At 50.7% G+C, this 20,944-nt stretch overlaps 1 protein-coding gene across 10 annotated transcripts in view; it reads right to left on the reverse strand.

Annotated features, from left to right (window-relative positions):
• The window catches only part of CTBP2 (C-terminal binding protein 2), a 154,981-nt gene that overhangs the window by 124,413 nt on the left and 9,624 nt on the right, over positions 1-20,944 (reverse strand). The window lies entirely within an intron of this gene.

Genomic DNA, 20,944 nt, shown 5'->3' on the forward strand with positions numbered 1-20,944 from the left:
CAAAAGTTGGAAACAGCCCATTCCCATCAACAGGGTGAATGGGTGAGCGCAGCAGTAGACTCTTGCCATAAAATAGTACGCAGCCAGTAAGAGGGCAGGAAATTGATGCAGGCTAAACGTTCAAAAATGCCAAAACACATTGAATAAAAAAAGCATTTGCAAAAAGGTACATGTGGCATAATGTACATGTATACATAATGTATGTATGTATATGTCAACAGGCAAAAGTAATCATGTTGGGGGAAAAAAGGTGGTAGCCTAAGGTGATGGGGATATCAGGAGTGGGGACTGCTGGAAAGGGCCATGAGGGAACTCTCTGGAGTTACGAGATATTCTTTACCTGGACAGGGGGCTTGGGGTATGCAGGTGTGTGCATTTGCCAAAACAGATCGACTGGCACGCTTAGGACCTATGCATTTCCTGTTACCTCATGACGCCATTCCCACCCCCAGAACACCTACCCTAGGTTCTACCTCAAAAGAAAACAAAGGAACCACAGACAAGTCACTTCAGGTAACAAGATGCACGTGAAGGACTCGGATGACTGGAAAGGCAGCCAACACAGGTTGCCAAGTAAAGGATGGATGGACAGATGGGCAGAGGGCAGGAGAAAGCAAAGCTTGAGCTCTCAGACCGCGGGAGGTGTGTGCTCACTGCAGAATCATGTCCACTCGGGGAGGCTTTTATGCATGTCAGCCCGCAGCAGCCCATCTCCAGAATGAGGACCTCAGGACCACCACCACGGCAGGTGCCATTCCCCACCAGGGTCTGAAATGCGGGGGCCTAGGCAGACTAACCACCCAAATCAAAGTGTGGGGACAGCACACATCCAATAAACACCCACTCTTTCCATGAGCTGATTTATGAGTTCAAGGAGGCCTGGAGCATGGTTCAGTTGTTTGTGTTTATGCGGGCCGACAGAGCGGGGCCCTGCACAGGTGAAGGGCCACCACCGGAATAACACCCCGGGGGCAGGCAGCCACCTCTGCCTCATGCAGATTCCAGGGCTCTGCAGTGGGGAAAAAGAAGCCCCAAGAGCAGCTGAGGCGTGCCTGGCCCTCCTTCTCCAAGCCTCTTCAGGGGCAGCCCAGCCTTTGGCCATAAACAGCTCCCCAAGACCAAAACAATTCCCACAGGCCCATTTGGAAACACCCGCTAAATGCCATGCGACTTTAACAGGCCGTCCTCTAGTGCTGTGTCCTATAAAGTCAAGTCGGACTTCTCGGTGTGTCAAGTCGTGTTCCCAGTGCAGGTCACATGCGGGATGCACTTACCAGCCTCTCGTCTCACCCAAGAGGCTTTTAAAGTATTAAGTATAGAAAAATACATGCAACTTCCCAAAGTACAGCGTGTGAACACACAAAAAGGTCAATGCGGCAGCCTATTTCCATTACTGATGCTACACCCAGATGGCAGGGGAGCGATGACAGCAGCACATTTAAGTTTCACTGCGCTGTAAGCATGAGCCCTTCACGAATCCTCGATCTCCGTCATCTGGGCAGGTCCTGGAAACCAAGCACAGGCCTTGCATTTCAGTGGCCGGCAAACTGCAACCTGGGAGAGGAAATACGGCCTGCTGCCCATCTGGAGCAAATTCCTGGGCACCATCCCTTTGACCTACTTTATTTTAAATTCACTGTTAGTTTGGGTCCTCCCAAGCCAGATGCTACAATATTAGCTATGCGAGAGACCTCTGGGGGAACACAGAAGAGCCAGAGGAGGGCACGCACAGGCCTGACTCCTGTAGAGGAGACAGGGAAGGAAGGAGGCGGGGTGGGAGAAACCTGCACCTGAGGTGAAGTTCAAGGCTGCCAGAGGGGGAGCCCTTGGGCCCAGTGGGCTGCTGTTGGGAGGAGTCCCAAGCCTTGCAGGAGCAGCCTGCTCCCCTCCCCACCGTGCTTGCGCCCTTGCTGGGAATCACCCAGAGTGCAGTCACGTGGTGGAGTCCAGACCCCCGGTGTGCGGCTGGGGCCAGCCATTAAGCAGAAGACCAGAGGTGTCTTTTCATGGTGCCATACCCTGCCGGGCCAGTGTTGTCATCTGATGACCTAGGACTTACTTGTGAATTTCTCCAAGATTAATATCATACTTGCAGGGCCACCTGGATGCACCCAAAGCATTCAGTTGGATGTCATTTGGCAGGGAAGACCCACCCCCACCAACTCAGAGACCTCACAGCCTGCTGGCAGTGAGGCCCTCCAAACAAGAGCAGGGAGAGAGAGAACCTCCAGGCCTTAGTACCTAGGTTGGCATGAGTGGATGGAGATGGGAAAATTGTGAGGCTGAGCCTGGCAATCAGGGGCAAGAGCCACCTCCGAGGCAGAGTGTGAGGCAGGGGTTGGTTTGGACTACCAAGTTCATCAACTACCCAAACTCACTGCATTAGTTAAATTAAACACCATCTACTTCAACAAGTGACCTCCAACCTGAGTATCAATTCAGCACAATGCAAGCTTATTTCTTCACCACAAAAGAGCAATAGGGAAATCCAGGGACCCAGGATGCTCTGCTGGACTTTCTGAATCCGGCTGACAGTCTAGGTTAGAAAAACTGGGTAAAGCAACCTGTGACTTTACTACTGCCAGGAAGTGCCACCTGTTTCCACCAGTGTTCCACTGGCAAGTGCTAACCTGGCTGGGGAGTACGGTACCTGCCTGACAGCTGGCTAGGCAGCCAACCGGGCATGAGTCCCACCAGTGGGGGAAACATGGACCTTTGGTTATTTCACGGTTTTAGATCTGCTCTTCTACAGCAGCCTCACCTTCTAACCTCAGGACAGGCTTATTTTGGAAGCAATATTAGGATTCTTGTCTCTCTGAACAAAGAATCTAAGGTTACTGGACCACTGAACCGAATCTGGAAAGAAATGCCACAACTCCAGAATACATCTACTAAACTCTCTTGTCGCCACACATCCGTGGCATTTAAGTAGAAGTCTGATCACAACTGGCCTTGTGCTGATCAACTTAAAAAGTTGAGCAACTCATGTGAAACCTTCTTAAGACTGTGTATCAATGATACCTTAACTAAAAAAAAAAAAAAGTTCAGCAACTGCCCTTTTAATGGAAAATGCTCAACTCTTAACACTTAGAAGTTTGCAAAAGGCTTTCATTTCCATCAAACCTAAGATGCCATTAAATTTCAGGTCTACCATTGTCTTGTAAACCACTAATGAGGAAAATAAAGTACTGTCAATAATTAACTGTGGCATGCAACCAATTTTATGACAACTCACTCCTAGAGATGAAAACCAATGAAATAACGGGGCTTTTGTTGAAGTCTTCCAGCCACCTTGGGAGCAACACAGCCATCACCATTTCACAGACAGGGGGCCCCAGTCCAGGGCTGGGTAACTTGCCAGGGGTCAGCCAGCTGGGGAGGGTGGAATCGGGAGGAGGGGGTTCCCACCAGCCTGGCTCAGCACCTGCAGTAAGTTAAGATCCTGGCACATCTGAAAACTCGCAAAGACCAAGCCATGCTCCAGTTTCTTCACATTCATACGGAATCTGCTTCAAGTGGCAAATCAAGCACCTTGGATATAATTATCTTATAAACTCCCTGGGATTTTAAAAAAAAACCTCCACTAAAAGATGGGTTTTCATCTGCAAAACACTTTACCAACAAATTCCACGACATTCAAGTGAGAACAGATGATGTACTGTAATTTTAAAAACAAGAATCCGCTTTGGTAAACAGTTGAGTGCTATTTTCACATCATCCTAATGAATTTAGTTTCAATAAACACAAATCAGGAAACACTCTGAAAATTTTAATGGTATGGTACAAAATGATGCTCTGAATGACAGCCCTAGGAAACAAACTCTTTTCAGCAAGTGACAGATACCACAAGAGGAGAAAATTCAAAACAGATGACTTCCTTCAAAGGGTCCGTTATGGCCAGTGGATCTCAACTTGGCCCCAGGCTGCTTCCCATATAAAGCTCCTTGGACTTTGAGTGAAGCCAGCAAGGAGTCCTGGGCCCCTGGATCCTGCTCACACTGCCAAGCACACAATCTGCTACCAGGTGGCTGGTGTGTGCAAACACTTGTAGAGCAGTGGGGCAGCACCCACAAAAGACAACACAGATTTCTGGCCAAGTTCTTGCCAGAGGCAGGCTCCTGCCCCTTTAACCACCTGTGTGGCTCTCGGCATCAAGCGCAGGTTGCTGGAAGTATCTGGGGATGGAGATGGGATACAAGCTGAGTAAGCCCAGTTCCTCCAGAGCCCTGCTCACCTGCCCGTGTCTCAGTCCTGTCACCACTCTGAAAGTGGTCCCCGAGTTCAATCTCAATAGTGAGTTTACTTCCCCTTAGTTAACCTCAAGTGTGCAATGACCAGGAGACGGGGAAACACTGACACCTGGAGGAACGCAGGCAGGGCCACCTTTTCCCAGGGGCGTCTGGGCAGTCAGTTCTCCAGAGCCTTCATTTTTACCATCTAAAAACAAGTTGTTGTTTGGAGGCTGTAACTAGAACACATTTAACACTATAATAAACTATAAATCACTATAAAAAGACCGTACTGGTCTTGGAAATGACATTTTTGCCTTGGAAATAATAAATCAAAATTAACAAATCTGGAGTCGTTTTAGAAAGAATCCCAAAGCCTAATAACTTCCTTAAACCGGTGCATCCAGCTCCCCAGACTCCAAGCTTGGTGGAGCCAAGGATTTGCCTTATTCTTACTGTATTCCTCCCTGAGCCTAACATGGGAGAATCAACCCATGAGTAACTGAATTCTGAGTGTCTGGTCGACACTTCCTGGCTGGGCCCAACCACTGGAGGGAGGAACTTTCTTTTGCATGGGCAATGAAGTTTAGTTCCAAAAAGAAAAGCACATAAGGGCATTTAAGACTTCACCCATACATTAAGCAAAAAACAAAGCACTACAGATGAGATTTTAAAGGCATATGATCAGAAGGAACAAATGCAAGCATTCAAAAGCCACGTCCCAGGAGACCAGTTATTTTCCCTTTGCTGTGCATGCAAAGACCAAGTCAGCCCCAGGACCCAGCCTACACAGCTGCAACTCTCAAACAAACCCACTACCTATTTTCACTGCAGCTGCCTCTCCAAGTAATTGTTATTACTCACAACTCATGGGTGGGGAGACAGAGGCTCTGAGTATCACGCCAGCGTCCACAGCAGCAAAGCAGAGATTCAAGCCAAGTCCCACTCAAGTGTACCTACTTGGGACCTACTCAGCAAAGGCCAACAGAGCAGGAGGAATTTGGCAGAATGGGACCAAGCTTCAACATGGACCCCCCATGGAGAATTCGTGACCCTCTGCTTCCTGCCACCCACCTTCCCCCAGGTGGGCAGGGGGTCACAGCTCAGTACTAGCTGAGCTCAGGGCCAATCCAGGTAACCCCAGGGAAAGCGTGGGGCCTGCTTGGCCTACTGGTCCCATTACCTGCAGGAGATTCCTCAATGAGGCAGGAGCAGCCAAGCTCCCAAGGGAGAGGAAAGATCACAGTGTACCTGGCTGGAAAAGCGCACCTGGAACAGCAGCCCCAGACCCCGGCACCGAAGGGCAAGAACCCCACCAATGAAGGAAGGTGAAGCACACAGCACCCGCAAGGTGCCACTTCTGCAGGTGCCCAAGGAAGGAGATCGGCCAACAGGACCTCGGCCTCCTCCAATACAAGCCTCTGCTCTCCACGCCAGCTGGGGCCTCTCAGCCCATCCTGCTGGTCAGCTACCCAGCTACATTAACCCCAAATGGGTTCATCTCAACAAAAGCCAGTCACCCAGGATGTTAATTTCTGATTTGGAATCTCAAAACCATTCATAGTTAAGAGGCAGCAGTTAGACACAGGGCTATGGGGCACCCCACTCACTCAGCCCAACTGGAGGGGCAGCCTGTCCTTGGTCCAGGTATCACACTGGTTACCATGACTCACTTCTCCCTACCTGGGAGCACCAACACTCATGCCTCCCAGGGCCTCTCAAAAAAGCCCACCAGCAGGGAAGCACAGCAATTCCCCAGCAACGCCGCTAGGGTGCCTTTCTCCCCCTTTGGGCACTCCCTCGCAGCGCCGGCTCCCCTCCCAGTAAATCCACAGAACACACCCTCCATTCTCACACCCACCCACACCTCTGCAGGCGGAGTCCCCACAGTTGGGGTTCCCAACAGTGTCAGGTCCCAGACTCCCAGGAGATCGTCAAGAGCCAGACTTTTTCTCTATAAAATGCACAAATGATCCTCCCCAACCCCTCCCACTTCACCTGTGTCATTTCTGGGGCTCACAGCCCCCCACCCCTCAGGCATGGACCCCTAAGAGGTCCACAGGGCTGAGTCAGGCCCTCCAGCTTTGTTTCCTAGGTAACCGCTGTTCTCTCCTTCCAGCCACACACTGAGCACCGCTCCCTGAGGCAGGAGGGGCCTGCGCTCCCGGAGTTCCTTCTCGGGGCGGGAGACCCCGGCTTTCCTCATTCAGGGGCAGCTAGCTCTCCCCAACCTCCACCTCAGTCCTCCCCACTCTCTGGCAGGCTCACAGGCCCCTGGTCTGCAAAACTGTGCGTATGCTCTAGGAGCGCCTTGCAGAGGGAAGGGCACAGCCCCAAAGACCCTCACCTGTGAGAGGAAACCAGGCCATGCCAGGTCTGCCAGCGACACTCCGCAGTGAGCAGCCCTGGGTCACCTGGCATCTGGCCCCACAGGAAAGGCGTACTTGTAACGTCAGGCACATGTTTTGAGTTGGCTTCCCAGGAAGCCTCTCTCTGCTCAGCCACCTGTCTGTGCAGTAGTAAGACGTTAGGACTTGCCTGATTCCCCAGCCTAGGCCTTCTGGCCCACGGGCACAAAGGGGCGAGTGGCCTCAGCTGAGCACTGCTGGGCCAGGCCATGGTTCTCTCACTGGTTACCCATTAGAATCATCTGGATGTTTAAAACTACGCCAGGCAGGTCCCACCTCAAGACCACTGACTCAGAACCTCTGAGGGTGGGGCCTGGCATACATCTTTTTGAAGCTCCCCAGGTGATCTCAGGCCCAGACAGGGACAAAAAGGGGCTGGAGGATCAGGCATGGGGTGGGGCAGCCTGCAGTGAGGACCAGCTGGGGGGAGCCCAGGGGCCCCTTCCCACCACAGCTCACAACCCACAGCCCACCCCCTGCAAGAGGCCTTCCCTGACCTCCGTGTATATGCTGCAACCCATTTCTAGTGCCGGGACCCCCAGGCCTCTTGCCCTGCCTGCCGCACCCGGCTGCATGGTCTGCCCCCTGCAGGCAGGTCCAGGGCAGGCCTGTTCAGGCCGTGACCCCAGGGCCTGGCCTTGGCCTCACTGTTCTGAGATCATGAAAGGTCCACTCCCTTTGCTGTGTCCATCAGAGAGAAGAGGCACTGTGGAGAAGGTGGGCAAGAAGGAAGAAGGAAAACAACCCACACAGAGCCCATTCTTACAGGACTTGTGCCCCAGCACCTTCTGAGCCTCTCTACTTAGATCTGATTTATTCCTGCACAACCCCCCTGCAGAGAACCAAGTCACTGAGTCCGCAGTGTGCACCCACCACGTGCCAGGGGATGATGGACTCGGACCCTCCAGGCTATCACAAGACACCATCCAAATGGTGACTATTAATCCCACCAGAACAGCTTCACTCGGCCACAGACATCTAGGGACAGGGACATAAAACGCATTCTCCCAAAACGGTAGCAGGATGTCTCTCCGGTGGAGATGCCGGAGGCCTTGAAGGAGCCAGCAATGATTTCAAATGGGCTCTGCGCAGGTGATAGAGAGGCAGCTGCTTAGGAGGTGACAGGTCACCAAACCTTCCCAGCCCAAATTTTTAGCACTGACATCACTGCCAGGAAATGAGGTGTTTATTACACGTTCTCACTCTTCTGCCTACTCTTTACCTAAAAATCTTAGATTTCCCATCTGGGTCTTCACATACCAATGTCGCCAACGTCACAATTCACCAAAATATCGAATGCACCAATGGTTTTAGAGAAGGGGTTTAAGGGTGTGGGGTGATCAAGAAGACAGGCAGGTTGAGGAATAGTGGACAATTTGATCAGACTGAGTTTTGTTTTTTTTACAAAGGCCTATTGAGGTGGTGTCCCTTCTGGGTGCAGCATTGGTGGCCAAACCAGAGTAGGGTTTTATTGAGTCCTTGCCAACGATGGCGTCTGGTTATTAACCTCCAGCAATCCCCCCTGAAACACCATCTCCCCCCAACCCGCAGGCTGAAGCCGTTTCTCTTCAAGGATGGTGAAACAGTGCACATGATACCAAGGGTCAGACTTTATCTTTTAAATGCACAATGTGCTTGAGCTAAAAACAAAACAAAAAGCCTTTCCAAGATGCTTTCCAAATTCCAGAAACACACTGGGCTGGAAAAAAGGAGCCCCGTTTCCTCGTATTTTTAACCTTACATTGGCTGGGTTTATAATAAAAGGGAATAACTTAATTATTTGCTTACCTTACTTGGAGAGACAATAAATTGGAAAGGCTTCATAAATCTTGCAGGGAAGTCCTTTAAACAAGGACTGTCAGCAAAAATCCGTAAATAACCTTCTGCCAGTCTCCACCAATCACCTTCACCACACATTCTTTTTCCTTCCTGCTTTTGTACTAATCTTCCAGCAAACAAATCCAATCAAACACCAAGACGTTTTCATTCTTATTGAGGTTAAGGCTCAGAAAACATCCCAACTCACCGGAGCTATTGGCTTAGGTGACCTCAGGAGAATCAGATTCAGAGAAGGCCCCAGGGGACCGGACAAGGAACACTGCTGCACCCCAAAACCAGCTACAGTCCTCCCACTGACTTACAAGACCAAGGCTGCTGATCAGCATCACAAATAGAGCCACGGGCACAGCAGTTCACTCCATCTGGAGCAAACCAACATGCAAGGCCCTGGGCAGACAACCTTTTGAAACAATGTCCCACCCAGGCTGGGGACAGGTCCTCACACCTCCTCCCACCTGGGCTGGTGTCAACAACAGGGCCTCACACCTTTATAATCCCAGTGTTGACGGAGCTCCTGGATCCAGGTGGCTGCTGGTGAAGTTCACTCATCCCGTGCTGACCGAGTCAAAGGGAGAAAGCTGGGTACTTGGCGCCCTGCAAACAGGCTCTGTTCCCACCACATTAACATGACTTTCAAGGCAAACCTCAAATGGGGTTGATTAAAACGACCTTCAGCAGTTCAGAAACAGCAGAAGATGGACAGTCTCACACTGAGGTTTCAAGGACTGTGCTAAAAATAAGTTTAAGAAGCAGAAGTAGGCTCATGGATAATCAAATGTGCAAGACCTGGAAAAGCCACTGTAATCAATTTACATATCAGGAAAGGATAATTACTGTAACAAAAGGGAAATTTCACCGAAGCCAAATGTTACAAAAGACTAGCACACCACTACCCAAACAAAAATCTACGTTTTCAGAACGAAATGAATGTCAGCTTCCAGAGTCTTGAAATTTCATCCCAAGACCGTGATTCTTGGATGCGAGACGAACAACTTACGAGATCCAGACACACTTGTGCACATTCTAGATTCACTCGGTTGGTTATTGTGGATACGGTGAAGGTCCCTGCGGCCAGGATTCTCACCTGGCCCTGGTTGGCTAGCTCACTACACACGTGGGGGCAATACATTGCTATTGACTCTAAAGAGCTCTGCCCAGTACTCTGGGCAACAAGGTGGCATGGCCACATGGCTGCAGGGCTACAGGAGAGCAGCGACTGGAGTGGTGGCAGTGTTGAGGACAGGGACTGAGACAGCTGTGGGGGTGGAGAGGCCCAGAGGCAGAGACAGGCTTGCTATATGCAGACTTGCTCTGAGTGGACGGGATTCTAGTGATTGACCTGCCACCGTGGGAATAAAGTTGGGTATAACCCTTTCACCCCAAGAATGTTCCACTGTCCTTCCTTGGTCTCACTGAATCCATAGTGAACTTGCCTGGGGCTGAAACCCACTGGCAAGACAGTTAGCTGTCCAAAGAATGGGCTTTTGATTTGAGTCCCACTGAGGTTCTCAGGCAGCACCTGTCACCAAAGAGCTGCGACGCTGCAGGTTACTGCACCGCCCTGTAAGACCCCCCCAGCCCACGAGAGGTGTGTTAGCTGTTACTATGATGGGTACACCAAATACAGTTACTTTTATCATCTCTACCCATGGCATATCCCTGGTGCTCAATAAAAAGTAGCTTTACTGTTATCATTTATTCACCAAATGAATGTATTTCTAGTATTGTTGAATGAAGGCAAAGGCCTTTCTTAACTGCCTACCTTTGAAATAGTCATCTGGCAACTTGCACACCTCAAGAGCATCTTCCTCATTTTGCGAGCCTGAGCAGCTGGGCGTGAATGTGCAAGAGAAAGCTGCTCATCCTGAGAGCTCTGCTGAGTGGCTGCCCATTCACTCTGCGCTGCAGCTGCTGGAACTTTAGGATCCACCCAAGGGAGGTAATGTCCTACCTAGAAGTCACTTCTTGAAGACAGAAGTGGAGCCCAAGGAGGGCACTGGGCAGGCATTCCACGGAAGGGACGTGGGCAGGCCCTGGAACTGAAGCCTTACTCTGCTCACAGCTGCACTTTGTGTGAAAAGATCCACAGGTAACTTTCAGTGTTGTGGATGGCACTACTGAATATGCCTAGAAACACTCTTCAGGACATAAAAGATTTTTCTCCCTTGCTTTTAAATAAATTCCCAGCCTTTAGGCAATACCCCTCCCCCACCCCGAGCAAGGGTGGCAGAGGGAACCTCGGGCACAGGGCTGCTGTGGCAGCAACAGGGTCTCACCAGAGCCCAGACTCGTGGGCCCTCCAGACTGGAGGCCTTGGGCTTTCCTGCTGGCTGTGGACGAGTAAGAACTGCCGGACAGCCAACCCTGCTGCGCACACATAACCTGCTTGGGACCAAGACATCAGACAGCCCACTTCCCGCTGGACACTGAAGCCTTCGGGACATGCTGGGGTGCCCACCTTTCAGCTACTAACCCCAGGCCCAGTCTGCTCACACCTGCAGCCCCCTAATCCTGTAAGCAGGTGTCCATGTGGCCACCACACTCACCACATGCAGCTCAGATGTCCATCCCAAAGGTGCCAAGGATGCTTACACATGAATTTCAAGCCAGGAATCAAGGTCATGTTTACTCTGAGCTCACAGGCATCAAAGATGCTGTCACCGCCGTAAGCACTGGGGTGGGGTAATGAGCACTCACAGTACCCTTCCAAAAACACCCGCAGATCAGTCAGAGCAGCGACCCCCAGTGAACAAAACATCCCCAGACTCTAAAATTCCTCCCAACTCAATAGAAATAAAAGAGTATTAAATACTATGAACAAAGAGCCAGTTGGTTGTGGGTCCCTCGCAGAGGGCGACTGGGATCACTTGCTGAGCCGTCCCAGCACCGCCTCATTATACAGCACCCCCCACCCCCCAACCAGAGAGGCCACAACCGCTTCTGGCACAGCTGAGCCCGGAGCCCCCCCTGCTGGCTTTGGCAGCGGCTGACCTCCCCTCAGGAAAGCCCACCAGCGCCTCCACGCTTTTCCCAAACTCCACCAGAAGGTGTCTGGTCTGGCTGGCCTCTACCTACAGGGAAACAAACAGGGACTCAGGAGCCAAGCAACGGCCACAGCATATGGCTGAGTACATGGCCCGCTTGCTCCAAAGCCACTTCCCCATGGAGGAGAAAGGAGGAGGCAGCCGGGGATGCGGCTGTCACTCCCAGCCCCTCTGGACCTGGAGCCAGCAGCCATGGTGGACAGAGGAGGCACCTGTCCCCAGGCACCTTCCAAGAAGGACCCAGGGGACATTGTGTGGAGGAGGGTGAGCAGCCATTGTGTGCCTGACCCGACAGGCCCGGGAGGCTGGCCTAAGATGCCAAGCTCCTGAGGTCTCAGGCATCCTGGGACACATGGGACATGCCACTGAGGCAGGTCCATCTGCTGTGACCAGACTGTCCTCCTGGGCCATGTGAAACCCTTGGACATTACAGGTGTCCCCAAAATCCTGGCACCTCACACATCTACCTACTTCCCCAAACTTCCCAGGCTGTCCTTTCTACTTTCAAAATGGGACCATTTCATCAGTGGTGGGCTGGGGCAAGACAGAACCACAAAGGGGCATGGGGCACCTCTCCCTGGTGATGGGGTTGTTCTAAACCACATGGCACTTACACAACATTTGCTGAACCTTGTAGAACTGCAGGCTGAAAGGTGAGTTTTATTGTACATAAATTTTACCTGTATGACATTTTTAAAAAGTTGATGCTCCATAAAAGACCAAAACACGTAATGAAAACAAATGACTTTCCCTGTGCAGTAAACTGAGTCAAGAGTGGTCAAGAGTGGCCTTTCTAACTAAAGGGCAGGTGACCCCTGGTCGCTGCCCCCAGCTCTCCCCAGGAAACTGCCTGTGTCCCCATCAGCAGCACCCCTAAGAGCACGAGCATGGGCAGGGAGACCTATCACATGCACTCAGGGTCGCCCTAAACCCAACTGCACTTCAGTTTCGTCAGGGAAGATCTCTTCCTTACCTCCCCCAGTTTAGTGGCCAGGAAATGGGAAATGAGGTTCCTACCCCATACTGACCCTTAACTGCTCTTACTTCAGGGTTCTGTCTGTCCCATTTAGCCTCACCACACTCCTTCAGCCCAACTCCAAACCCATCCGTTATCAGGCCAGGACGGGACAGGTTCCCACCACCCTTCACCACTCCCTGCAGATGAGCCCTGCTGGGACTCGATCACCTTGCTAAGGGCTGCCATCATCATCCGGAGAAGCCCAGGACAAGTGTCCATGAGGCAAGCCAGCAGCTCCTCTGAGCACCCCCCAAGAGGCCGCACACAGCCAAAAGGGTCCTGGTCTGTAGGCATTGGGACCCCAGGTGTGCCTCCATCAGGGGAACCTAGGAACCCACACTGACAGGGAAACAGAGGCATAGCATCAGAGTTTCCCCAGAGTCACATGGCAAGGTCACAACGCAAGCTCAGGGCAGAGCCACGATGAGACCGCAAGCTCCACCTTCTGTTAGAGAGGATCTCCAGCACCCCATGACCCTGCAGATGACCTGTGTGAGGTCGGAGGGTAGAAGTGTCACTGATATAACAGACTTCACCCTTATCTTGGCACCTGGGCTTCTCTGGGGAAGGACGCAGCAGGATCTTCAAAGGAGCTCAGAGTGAACAGGAAATCAAGCCTCAGGGTCAGATAAGCTGGATGGAAAGGATGACTGACCCACCACGTAGACCCAAATACTTGAGCAATTGCTTTGCTAACCTTCAGGGTAAACCCTCCTTGCTATTGCAGCTACAGCTCTAGCATCCAGCACACAGTAGGAGCTCTACATCCTGAAGCAACAGCTCTTCGTTCAACAGGCAATGTGCAAGAAGCAAATTCATCTCAACGTCACTGCATAAATTTCTACAAATCAATCCAAACTGAGTTACCTTATCAAATAATGTAAAAATTGTAGACCCTAGGCATAAAATATTATACATCTATTTTTATTTGATCTGCTACGTTACAAAGCTTTCCTAAACCTCTTAAAGGTGGTTTTTCCAGTAGTGCATAACTGCTTAACTGGGAAGTGTACAAAACATAATTACCCTGCCTAACACCACAATATTGCTTATGGGAATATCTCTGTTCATGCATTCTCCTTTATTTTGTATTTAATCTCTATTAAGGTGTCTATATGAAAACAGATAGGTATGCTAGTCTTCATAAACACCATAAATCATAAAGTCATTTCTTTGCTAACCCAAGTCCAAAAGCAGGCCCAAAGAAACTGCTAGGGCCCCAAAGGCTTTCACTTTTTGTATTCAGAGTTGGGGGTCTCTTAACACCCCAAACACCTAGCCTTGTGCCATTTCACCAGGTTAACATTCAAGTAATGGCTGTAATTTCTCACAATAAATGGCTCTGGAAGCAACTCAAAATGCAGCCCAAACTTCTTCCAGAAAGCAGTTACCCAAACCAGAAAAGGCAAATTCTTTCTGTGTAACAGGCTCAGTTACCAGCTTTGTATCGAAGGGCACATGGAGGCCCTTTAAATCGCTCCTTGCCTGAGGTCACCATGCCCTTCAAGTTCATTCTTCAACTTGCTTGGGGAACTCTCAGCAAAGGCTCCCGGCCCTTAAACTGGATGGACTTCCCTGCTTCTCTCCCTGCCTTCAATTATGCAGATACCCGCCCTCATCCCTAGAACTGGGTTATCTGAGCACCCAGCTGTTCTTTAGACAGCCTGGTATTATTGATGGACAAGAACCAGGTAGGATCCAGCTCCATCATTCATTAACCGAGAGCCCGTCCACGTGGCTCGTGAGCCCAGTCTAGGATTCTGCAATGGGAAGTAACCACACTGCCTGTCTCAGGGGCTGTAATATCGGAGTTGTTACTAATCAGGGTTGTTACTAAAAACAACATAAGCTCATGTAGGACAAAGTGTTTCTACAAATAGAACTAAGGTAAGCTGTCATCTACATGGAAACACTGAAGCCAGCTAATTAATAAATTCACCAATCAAGATAAAAAGGATTTGCCACAAAACGTGTTTATTAAGTGGAAGGTGTCGTCCCCAAATGTGTGCTTGGCATCTTGATGAAATAAGGCTATGGGCACAAGTGAGCTCCTGGAGGTTATTTCACTCACCTGCATGAGGACAGACTATACCTTGTGCTTGTCTCGACAGTCATGCTCACACAGGCCACTGGGAAGACCACTGGCTGCCCTTCATCCACCTCTGACTTGTACGTACAGATTTTTAAAGTGTGCTTCACTGAGTGATTCATATTTTACTAACATGTAATCTGTAGAAACAATTTCTCTCCTTGCCAGTGTGCTGTACACTTGCCCAGTCCCCTCTCAATGGCCAAGAGAGAAAGCTAAGTGTCAAGTGCATCTGAATATGGAACCAGCTCCCAATTTAATAGGCATACCCCAAATTTCCCTCATGTCCCTAGGAATGCCTGGTACTATACTGTTCAAAGGGGTGGAGAAGCCCTTTTAAATCAAGGGGCTTGGGTCAGGTAGAAATCCCTACTTCCATTTTCAAATCTATTCATTCAGATTTGGGGGGTGAGGAAGTGTTCAAATTATATAGAATTTTCTTTCAATCACTTGCTCAATAACGACTCCAGAGAGAGAGAGAGAGAGAGAGAGAGAGAGAGAGAGAGAGAGAGAGAGTGTGTGTGTGTGTGTGTGTGTGTGTGTGTGTGTGTGTGTGCACATGCACACACAGGGATGTTTTTAAAGATGGTCTGTGTGCTGTTGGCAGGTTCTGGGCTGGTTGCAATAAGACCTACCCAGAGGAGTTGGCTAAAAAAACAGATTACTCTGGCCCCAGCTTGGAGCCTTTCCAATGGGACCCTGGGTGGAGCCCCCTGCTCCACAGGCCACCCTTACAACCACCCAAGCTCCAGGCCCTTCCTGGGGAGAGCATGAGTCTCTCGTGAAAAGTGCCAAGCTGATGACTACATGCACTGAATGTATGTGCCTGACTCCTGGGCATGCCGGGCCTGGGGTGGGGTGGGTGGAGGGCTGCTAGCACCTAACGGCTCCCTCCTGATAGAACAGGGCCCAAAGGATCTCTTCATGTTCCTGGGAAGCCTTAATTCCAACTTTATGCTCTAGAGGGATGTGGTGAGTCAAACACCTCGTACAACAGCCTGAATGGGCATAGGAAAGGAGCTCATTCTCTCAAGCACACTGCCACCCTAACATGGGGATTGCCACGGTTCTACTCTCAGTGCCACCATCACCAATAGTAATAGCGGAGCAGCTAACGTGAATGCTCCCCATGTGTACCAGCATCTTTTTTACTGTGCACTCCCTAGAATTTGCAAATGTGGAAATATTCTGACTCCTGACCTCCAAGATACCCTTGCATTCCAGCACCAGCTGCCTCCCAAGGGCACTTTCAAGGATCATCTGGATTTGCAAGTGAGATTTTTTAATGGCGTGAACTAAGCCCAAAGAAACTGCAGGGCCATGAAATGACCAGCCTGCCCTGAGGATGACCAATGGTCTCTTTCTACAGACTCTGCAAGTACATCTTCCTCAACAGACCCCCAGGCCCCAGGTCGCCATTTCACACTCCCTACATGACCCGTCTACTACTCAAACCTGGAGCACAACACAAAGCACGGAGCAGTACCACTGCCTGGGTGGGCCCATATCCATGCCCACACTGTGCCTGGCCCTACTGCACCCCAGGCAGGCCCTGGGGGAGGCGATTAAGTACCATCCCCATTTCTAGGGTTAGGGTCAGAAACACAGCCACTCAACCAACCTGCTGGACCCTGGCCAGTCACCAAAGCTGCTGTGGCCAAGTACCCACCACATGCCAGGAGACACCCAGCAAGCCACTCTCAGAAAGGAAGTCCACTGCCGGAAGCATCCAGATGCACGGGCCTTACTACTGCCAGCTTGGGACTTACAGGTGAAGGAGCACGAGAACACGTATGTGTGCAGGGCAGGGGAACATGTGGGACCTTTCCCAAAACAAATCCCCTTGGGAATGTGGCCCATCATGCCCACCTTCACCATGCTCTATCCGTCAGCAATGGTAAATTAAAAACCGGGCCGCCCCTGCCAGCAGGTCCCACCTGTCAAGGGCAGCAGGACCAGGTGGCCAGGGTCCCCACATGCTGTCCCCAGGCAAATGCAGGCAGTACCTGACCACTCACTTTTTCTTCCTTCTCTGGGAGGGGAAAGTAGGTCTTAAATATAAAGTAAATATTTTACTGGGCATTTCTCAGAGTGATCTAATACAGAGTCACATTCCACAGTCTAAAAACAACCTTCTGAACGGTTTTCAGTTCATCACTTCACTTTGGTCCCAGAAATCAACAGGAAGACAGGCTGCTCCCACGTCAAGGCAGCCACCACCCACCCCCTTCCCCTGCCGCACACACTGCACATTCGGGTTATTATTTTTTTAAATAGCATCGGGATTCAGATTTCCAACCCCCAAGCACTTCTCACTATGCAACCCCTTCACCTGGCTCCATAAAACTCAACCATCTTTCAGGTGAAAGGAGCAAACCTCCCTGCCTTGCAGGCCCGTCCTCTTTCACGGCCCTCCACTGTTTCGTGACCAGCCAGCGCCCCTGAACAACCAAAGCAATCAAGGCCCAGGCAGCCTCTCTGACATCCCACAATCCTTGAGGGGAGCCCCTCCTTCCACAGCCTACATCAGACCCTGATCCCCACGCAGGCAAGGGAACCTACCCTACCGGGCACACAGCACCTCAAGGCAGGAGGGCTGATCTACTTGTTTACATATTTATTTTGTATTTCTAAAAATTTAACGAACACCTGTGATGTGCTGGGCCTGTTCTATGCATTTTATAAATATTACCTCGTTGAATCCTTCCAACACACCCTATTCTTACCCTCATTTTAGCCTCAGAAGCAGAAGCCCTTTGTAAGGGCTCAGTAAATCCCAAATGCAGTCAAGCACCTCTTTCCAGCCCTCTTTTGCCATACTTTCCAGGACAGTCTGTCCCGTCTGGTGCCCCTTTCCTTGAAGGTGAGTTTGTATTTACCTTGCGGCCTCTTGTAAGCTCCCTGAGGCTGAGGCCATCTCTCCTTGGGCCCAACATCAGCCTGGGAAGGAAGACATTCCCAACCTCTCTGTGTGGAGAACTCTCCATTGCCATCGAAGTGAGCACCGCAGAAGAGAGGTCAGCCCAGAGCTCCAAAGCAGGCTGCTGAGGTGGCCCAGAGCAAAGCTCTTGGATCTGCGCCTGGAGCCGAATGTGCCAAGTAATTACCAGGCTGCAGAAGTCCCAGCAACAGACACGGCCAAAGAGTGGTTACTGACCCTGCCCTCTTCCCCGCTAGAGATAGAGAATCCAGCCTGGACTCCCAGCACCACCCTCCCTTCTGAGACCCTGCTTGTTCACTGCTACTCCAGAAGATGAAAGGAATCACAAAGAAACCCTTTTAACCTTCCTCACAGAGTAACATTTTAAAGAAGCAGTTACTCTTGCAACGTGCTCTTCAAGTGGTTTTGCTGAGTTCCGAGGGGCTTCTAAGAAGCTCTCAGGCCTGTCTGACACAAGGGTGGGAGCCCAAACAACTTGGTGGTCACAACCCCTCCTCCCTTTGTGCCCCCCGGGGACACAGAAAACTCAAATGAGGTGAGCTTGCAATTACTGCAAAGAAAACTCGAATTCTGAGCTGCTTCCCCTTTGCCCCACTACTCGGAGCACATCTGGCCAGTTTGAGAAGAAAAAAAATGACCCACCCCCTTCAAAGACCTCCTTAAATATAGCCAGGAAGACATCATTACAGATAGAATTCCAGCTTTAATTCTGAAATCTCCTGGCTTTTGTCAGCTGAAGCCACATTCTTAATCCCAGGCTTAGTTGGGAAATGAGAAGAAAGGATGTGTGAGTAAAAAAAACTCCTCAGTCCCGGCCGAAAAGTAACAGGCAGCTTGGAGAAGCCAGAAGAATAAGCAGAACTTTGCACAAAGGCCAAGGCTGAGAAAAACAGGGACTTGGGAAACCTGGTGTACTCTCATGGCACCCACATGGGCACGTAGGAAGCCAATCAGATTGGCCTTGCGTCCTGCTGGAGACACTGGGATGCCAAGCTGAGCAGCCTTTCTGCAGTCAGGGATTCCTGAAACCTGGACCAGGACTGGGAGAACCACCTCCTGCACAGACCCAAAGACGACGGGCTCTGAGACCACCCACAAATGCTGGCTCTCATCAAGAATGTGCATGCTGTGGCCAGCCAGCCAGCCAAGGCTGACAGAAGGACTGGGCATGGCACAGCATTCCTGTACTTAGACGCTCTGCTCTGCAACCCAGCCATGTCCACGCTCCAGGCAGAACGGCCCTGAAGGGGCTCTGCTGATGCCCGACAGGCAGCCCGGGACTGATCTTGCCCCAACTCAGGCCACCCGTCCAACAGCCTTTTCTGGGTGGAAAGAAACAGAACAGAGACCTGCCTGAAAACTGAAGGGAACTTAAGACAGACAGAATATAATAATTACCCAAGCTGGAGGTGAGCCAGCACGCTGGGCCTAATGTGACTAACTAGCAAGAGGACCCCCCACATCCACACCTCTTCCTCCAGCCTTCCAGGAGAGCAGGCAGAACCCAAGGTCTTAGGGAGTCCGCTGCATCCCCGCCGGGGCTTTGGGGCATCCGCAAAGACTTCGGTAGTTCTCCAAGCACACACGTGTTCATGAAAGGAAGAGAAGCATTGCAGGGCAGGAAAGTAATCTTGTAATTAAAGGAAAGCCTGTTTTTCAGGAAAATCTCCACCTTGTAGGGACCTTACTCTAAAGGAAGCCAAGGTCAGTCAGTGAGCTTCCGCATCACCTGCTCCAGCTCCAGCTCCAGGAGCCTTCCCAGTGTGTTAACCACCCAAGCAGGGCTGGCTCCAGATTTCAGACCACACCCAACTTTGTGCCAGTCCCCTTTCAATTCCGATCGCCTCTTTGAAAAGAAAGCTGCTACTTTTGTTCAAGAGTATTAAGTCAAGGTCCTTTCTAAGGCCAACACAAACGCAGGGCAGCAACCCAAAGGAGGTTTACCTAGCAGAATCAAGTTTCTGGCAGGTTTTCGCTGGACTGGTGCAGACTATTCCAATTAGGTGAAATCCTCACCATCTTCCCTCTTTCCCCAATTCCCCTATGTTGAACACAAGAACCAACTCTTATTGTAAGATGTGCATAACCCAGCCAGAAAGTGAAGAGCAGCCACAGGGAGGGAAGGGGGCGGCCCATCCACCTCCACCCCACCCCAAGTGAGGGGGGCTCATCCCAGGAAGGAGGGGCTCATGTAATACTGACTGAGATCACTAACCCAGACCACAAACTTGGAAATCTGATTGTGAGACCACAAACTCACAATCTGAGTTTTACCTACTGATAAATTGATACCTGGCCACTAAATCCATTTTCACCATAAAACCCCTTAAGCACCGTGAAAGCCAGGCCACAGCATCCCGGCGGGGAGGGGGGATGCACATACACAAGAATGTGTGCGTGTTGCGGGTGAGGGGGTGTTGCATCAGATACACCTAGATGGAGGAAAGGGAGAACAGATTGGGGGACAGAGGGGTCTGGTTTGACCGGCATGACAAAGCCACCACCACACCCCAAAATGTAACCAAGTCCCAATAAAAAGCAAAAGAAGCCTCAGTCAATTACGGAGCACCTAGTGCAGTGGACTTCAAGCTAACTAAATAAACTCTTGTCTCCTTCAGCTTTCCTCCCTGATCCCTCATTTTCTTCACTGGTAGAACACTGACCATCACTCTTAATGTGAGGATAAATGAAAGAACATGCTGGAACCACAGCACTTGGGCTGGCCTTCAAGGTCCTTCTGGGCATCTGGTCTTGGCCTGGACAGTGAGTTTGTAGTCCAGAGTCGCAGAATTCTCCCCACGCATCCAACAGGGCCCGCCCTTTGTCTACTGCACCAGTCTTGGGCTTCTGAACAGGAGCTATACTGTTCATTACTTTAAAATGTATAGTGAATTTAAAACAGGCCTGGTGCAGGAAACTATTGAGAAATCCCTCCTTGGCATTAGGTTTGAGAACCTTCCCAAAGATCACCAATCAAAGAAAGACATTAAAATAAGCCAGACCTCTCCACAGCTCTAAAAAGCAACCCAGGGCCTGAGAAAGCTAATTGTTTCTGTAAAGGCCATTTGAATCCCAGGGACAAACACACCAGATTCAGGGCATGCCTGGAACTCAGAGTGGCAAGAAGAGAGGCTCCCAAAGCAGGAGATCCTCCTCCATTAGGGGATCCTGCAGGAACTTCACTGCCAGCAGCTTGGTTCAATCCCAGCTCTGCCCCTTGGGGAGTAGGATGGGTGAGCAGCAAGCCACCCCACTGCCTCCTGGGCCTGACATGACCACACTGCTGTCAAGATCAAACGGAAGACCCAGTATCTACTGAGGGACTGACAAGAGATACTAGGTTTAATGCTTAGTAAGTGGTTTCCATATTTGTTAC

Source organism: Manis pentadactyla, chromosome 8 (assembly GCF_030020395.1).
Source record: "Manis pentadactyla isolate mManPen7 chromosome 8, mManPen7.hap1, whole genome shotgun sequence".
NCBI classification, from domain to species: Eukaryota; Metazoa; Chordata; class Mammalia; order Pholidota; family Manidae; genus Manis; species Manis pentadactyla.